Source organism: Lactuca virosa, chromosome 5, assembly GCF_052849685.1.
Source record: "Lactuca virosa cultivar CGN04683 chromosome 5, Lactuca_virosa_CGN04683_v6, whole genome shotgun sequence".
NCBI classification, from domain to species: domain Eukaryota; kingdom Viridiplantae; phylum Streptophyta; class Magnoliopsida; order Asterales; family Asteraceae; genus Lactuca; species Lactuca virosa.
Window position 1 is genome coordinate 287,195,285 of NC_136430.1, and position 6,074 is coordinate 287,201,358.

At 37.9% G+C, this 6,074-nt stretch overlaps 1 non-coding gene across 1 annotated transcript; it reads left to right on the plus strand.

Moving 5' to 3' along the window:
* The first annotated feature begins 576 nt into the window (after window positions 1-576).
* On the plus strand, window positions 577-683 carry LOC145118023 (small nucleolar RNA R71). Its single transcript, XR_013713008.1, has one exon. It is a non-coding gene; the product is annotated as a small nucleolar RNA R71 (small nucleolar RNA).
* Window positions 684-6,074: the final 5,391 nt, after the last annotated feature.

The window sequence follows — 6,074 nt, forward strand, 5'->3', positions numbered from 1 at the left end:
TGTATCATTATGCCTCTTCTCAGATGCGGCTACAAATCTTGTGAACATATCCTCCAAATCAGACTTCTTTTCTAGCACCGGTTCCTCTTTTTGATAAAAACCTCTTTCTTTTTGCTTATACTTCTCTTCCCTTGCCTTTTGTACTCATCATAAGGGAGCCATTCCTTCTTGGGTTTTCGCCAATTTTCATCGTACCTATCACCACTTGAGTAGCACACTTATGCTTTTCGATTCCCGTTCTCGTCCAAATCACAGTCTCTAGTGAGATGAGGTCCTCTACAATTTTCACAACCAACCCTTATAGCATGGATGGATTGGTCCATCTTAGTCATTCTTCGATCCAAACCCTCTAGTTTAGCCATCATTGCTGCCATGTTATCACTAACTGAGTTCACCGCCCCTCGAGTCAAGTCATTTCTTGGGTTGTGATATTCTCTATAGTGCTTAGAGAATTCTTCAATTAGAGCCTTTATTACTAGAGGTGGTTTCTTTGTGAGTGGTCTTTGCGAATCAAGGAGTTGCCTAATTGTCACATTCACTCCATCATAGAAAATGGAGACTTCTTGTTGGCTGTTTAGATCGTGATGTGGGCAGTTCCTTAGTAAGCCTTTGTACCTTTCCCACGCCTCATATAGTGACTCTCCAGCTTGTTGCTCAAAATTAGCTATGGCTTTCTTTAGTTTGGCTATCTTTGAGGGAGGGCAAAATTGATCAATGAGGTCTTCTTTCATCTTGGCCCATGTGGTAATTGATCCTGGAGGGAGTGATTTGAGCCAATCTTTCGCGGCTCCCTTAAATGTGACTGGTAGCATACGTAGTAAGACAGTGTCGCGAGCCACATTAGGGGCATTGAAGTAGTCGGCTATGTCATTGACTTCATCAAGATGCTTGTATGCGTCCTCGTGATCTTTCCCGTAGAATGGGATCTCCTTAAGTTGAGCAAGTATGTGGCCTTTAAGTTCAAAGGTGGCAGTTACGGGAATTGCGGGTTGCACAAGTCCCGGGCCGGTGTCGTCACGCATCCTTTTCTTCCATTCACCCATGGGAACTTCATCGATGTTCGCCATGGTGTTTGTTAGTTCGCCTTCTATGTCGCTTCCCCTTTCGGATTCACTTTCTTCTTTTTCGGATTCGTAAACGAGATCGTCCTTGTTCTGGTCCTAGTCCGCCTATGAAAATACACTGGATTCTCCTACTTTCTTGCTCTTTTTCTTACTAAAAACAACTTTTAGATTCTTCAACGGTGAATTCGTCGATGTTGCGGTTTCTCCTACGTTCTTGCCTTTGTTTTTCCTCAAGGTTGCTTCCGGGTCTTCAAGCGGTGGGATCAAAGGTGTACCTCCTCCCCTGGTCATAAACGAACTGCAATTAAAATAGAAAACACGCGTAAAAAGAACAAAAATAAAATAAAAACGAAACTGAGTTTCAGCGATGGACTCGCCGAGTAGCTTCGATTGCACTCGGCGAGTTCAAGGCTAAAACTGAAAAAATTCTAACAAAAAATTCTAATAAATCAGATAAAATTAAAACTAAACCTAATACCTAGACTACTAAAGCAACAACTTTGTGCAAGATTAATCTTACACAAAGGATCGATAATACTAGAAATTAGAATAAATTTTTGAACTGTTCCCCGGCAACGGCGCCAAAAACTTGATGTGTGTGAAACGAACTAGTTTTAATCCTAATTTTCTAATGTAAATTTGACACACAATAGGCAGTGTACCTGTCAATTGGTGGTATAATTAAGTAAGCAGGGTATCGAACACAGGGAACAGAAAATTAAACTAATTACTAATATTATCTAAAGCAAATAATAAAATGGGGGGTTTTCTCTAGTTTTACAAGACTAGAAACTTAACTAAAATTTAACTAGCACCTAATTAAGCAGCTAACAATTAAATTGCAACTAAATTCAATGATAAGAAGGACTCCTGTCTAGGTTCGAGTCATTCGATCCTATGGTTGATTTTATGGTAAATATATCGAGTTGACTTTTCATTGGCTACCGATTGAGATGACTAGGTTCACATTCGTTATTGCTAATCCTTAGAAAACAAATTAATTCAAGCAGTGTCCAGTTGTCTAAATTAATAAGTTCCCTAGTTAATTAATTCGGGTTAAGTAAGACTTGTAATGGTTAATTGAATTGGTGACTCAATTAACCTCTTGTTGATGATGTATCACACAAGCTCACGTATTAATTTACCTATCTTCTAGTTAATTCTAGTTTCACATTCGTTATTCCTAGACATATAACTATGTGGTCACATAAATCATATGAAATTAATAACTAAGAGATGTTCATACAACTTAATTACTGATTTATTAACAGAAAATAGTTGTCATTAATCTATGAGGTTCTTTAACAAGCTCAGCAAAACAATATCACCAATTAAAATCAATTCTAACCATAAAATCAATCCATATTCACAAATTCATCTACCCTAAACAGAAGACAAAGGGTTTTAGCTTATAATTGCAGTAAAAACAAACTCAAAAACGAATTCAATTAGTTTAGACATGATTCAATCAAAAGTTTAACTAAGGATGAATTATAATTTGCCTTAATCCTCTTCAAAATCGAACTTAGAGTTGATTCCTCGGCTTCCCTCGGTCTAGCAGTACCTTCAGTCGCAATTAGAGCCTCCTAGGGTTCCAGAGTCGTCCCCATCTCGATCTCAAAGTCCCTATTTATATTTTTCTGGAAACAGAGGTGACTCGCCGAGTCCAGTGACCGAATCGACGAGTACCTCATTAAAAATCCGTGTACAGCAAGGACTTCTAGAGCTTCGCGAATCTTCAACCCAACTCTTCGAGTCAGGCTTTGACTCGCCGAGTCCTTCTTGTTTTTGGCATTTTTCTTCTTTGTTTCAACTCCCGAACTTCCAACCGCTTCTCCTACTTCCTTTTGATTCCGAGCATATCTTTTGGACTGAAAATACAATTCGAACACTATTAAGTACCTTTTGTCCATAATATGTAAATAATTAGCTAATAAATGATGAAAAACTATACTAAATATATAGCAAAATATGCACATATCAGCTCCTGCGAAGACTTGCCCTTTCGTTTGTTCCAAAATTTCTTCATCCTCCCACCATTATCCTTTTGTGGTTTGAGAGCGGCTGTCACCTCATCAAGATCGACCCCGTGATATATCAGAGTCTGCGCCAGGCACTTGGCGCTGTCAAAAGTAGTGGGCTTAGCAGCCAAAACATTTCCTTGTGTTGGGGGTGTCAATCCCCAAATGTACCTTTCAATCTTCTTGCTTTCCGGGGTGATAGAGAAGAGCCAGATCGCAGAATCTAGCTGTGTAGGTAGCAATGTCAGAACCCTTCATCTTTAGGTTCCAGAGATCATGATCCAACTTCTGCATCTCGCCCCTTGGGCAGTATTCGGCAAGCATGAGTTCCTTTAGGTTATCCCAACCCATGACATTTTCTACCGGCCGGGTTAGGGAGTTGACACGACCATTCCACCAGGTCAGTGCTCTGTCGGTGAAAGTGCAAGCGGCGAACTTCACTTTGTTTGCCTCGGAACAAGCGCAAATCTCGAAGATGGATTCGATCTTCTCGAACCACCGGGTTAAGGCAATGAATCCAACATTGCCATCAAAGGGTTTGGGTTTTGCGTTCATGAAGTCCTTATAGGAACACTTCTTCTGGTGTCCTTGGACTCCATCAATATTTTGAGGATCTGGTCCACCTCCTGATTCACCAGAGCTGCCCTGATTTATTTGAGCCATAGCTGCAGTCACGGCAGCTGTAACTGCTGCCTGGAACATGGCATGATCGAACTGAGGAGGTGGTGGCGTTGGATCAGTTGGGGGATTGTTGTTCTTTCTGTTGGGTCTCTTTCTGGGAGGCATCTTGTTCTAGAAAGAATGCAGAAAAAGAGGATGATAAGTCCTCTAGAATTTTAGAAGCAAGAGATATAACACAAAAATATATCTTAGCCTGATAGATAAAGTGTTCTACGAAGCGATAAATAGAGAAGGGTTACTAATGAAAGTAAACTATTGCTAAGAAGAAATATGTAGCGACACTTGGAATGAATTTCTATACTGTATTCGGCTCTAGCTAAAATACTCCTATAGTATTTTAAGTTGTATGCTTTGTTCTATCGATACCTGATGTGTATAGTCTTGGTAAGTTTTAGGCTTGTTCCAACACCACAGTCACTCCCAAGCACATGTTGGTCATGTCTCGAATAAATATAGTTGATCAGGCTATATTGACCCTAGACATGATTACATAACTGCCCAGGTTTAACCGCAGTTTCCAACACCCAAATACTTCTGTTTTGTTCTATTTATGACTCTGGTTCTGGTATGTATGTATACTTTTATACTTCTTATAAAATAATTATATTTTAAAAGTACACTTTTAGTTCAGAGCGCTTCAGCCCCTTAGTGTTTATAGTTGTATACCATGTAAGGTTCGGTATACTTAGTTCACTATAAACAAGAGCTCTGATACCAATCTGTCACACCCCCAAACCGGAACGGAGGAAACGTTCGGGGGTGGAGGACATCATGTATAGTATCACAACAATTGTATCATAGCAATCATAGTAAACACAACCATTACATTGAATACATATATGAAAAAGATTTACATCTGTTTAATTCTTGTTTGTATACATCAAAAGTATAAGCAAAATATAAAGACGTGACTCTAAACGCTCCGTCTTCTCAAAACTCCAGGAGGTACCTGTCTACTGATTCCCTGAGAATACAAGCAGTTTTGAAAGAGTATCAGCATAAAGCTGGTGAGTTCATAAGCGATGTTTTGTAGTGAAAATCTGTTGATGAATTTGTAGAAATGTTCGTATGTTTCCAAGAAAATCCAATATTTCCTTTAGTGAAAGTAAGATAATACCAGTTCCTTCTTTGAATGTTTGTCACGATATCCTTTGTAGTATAAAACATATTATTTTATATACTTGGTTACTATGAGTATGTATAGTATGATGAATTCTGTATGAAAACCTCTATGCGTGAAATGTTTTGTTTGAAAACCCTGGCTAACACCAGTATGTATAGTATGATGAATTCGGCATGAAAACCTCTGTGCGTGAAATGTTCTTGTTTGAAAACCCTGGCTACCACCAGTATGTATAGTATGATGAATTTTGTATGAAAACCTCTGTGTGTGAAATGTTCTGTATGAAAGCCTTGGCTACCACCAGTATGTATAGTAGTTTTATTATCTAAATAAAACCATGTATTGTATTTCTGAAAATCCTCCAATGTAGTGTATAATAGTTCTATTAATTGAAATAAAACTAATGAAGAATGAAATCTCGTAAACAAAGGTTAGTTTATACTTATTGTGAGTCGTATAACCATGCTTGATATGACCTAGTGACCTTTACAACGTTCTTCAATTGTTGGTAAAATGACATTTGTCACCTCAGGCATGCCTGCCTAACTGTAGCTAGCAGTTCAGGTGTGGGATTGTCAATCCTGAATAGATCTATTCACAAATCTCACGCTCTCCCTCCAGGAGACTCTGGTTATACTATGATAGGATTTAATTCAGTACACCTAAGGGTACAGTTTTGAAGTAGAGCCTCACAATTCTGTATAATCTAGTTTACATGTAATTATGTATTGTTCTCTTGTATTTGAATCCGTTGAATACTGTATAAGATAATAATTATTCTTAAATAATTATTAAGTGTGTACTCTTGTAGTAATGTATATCATAAACTAAATCTGTCATAGTTTATATGATTAGCGGTGTACAACTCTGAATTCGTAAAAGCTATGTATTGAAAACCCCCCCAAACTATACCTATTATAGTTTGCATGTACATAGTGTAGTTGATGTGAATATTGAATCTGAAAACTATGCAATTATGGTTGTAAGTTGAAAACGTCCCTTATGCTCAACATAGTACAAAAGGGATAAAATATCTAAATATTTTATAAAAACATGGAAATCATTTGTCTGCATCAATTGCATAAGTTTTATACTTGTTAAAAGTCCTTTTGTATTAGTTCACAAAATCATTTGTGTTTGGCTTGTATTCCCCCCTAAAAACGTTTAAAAATCGTAAAAGCGTAG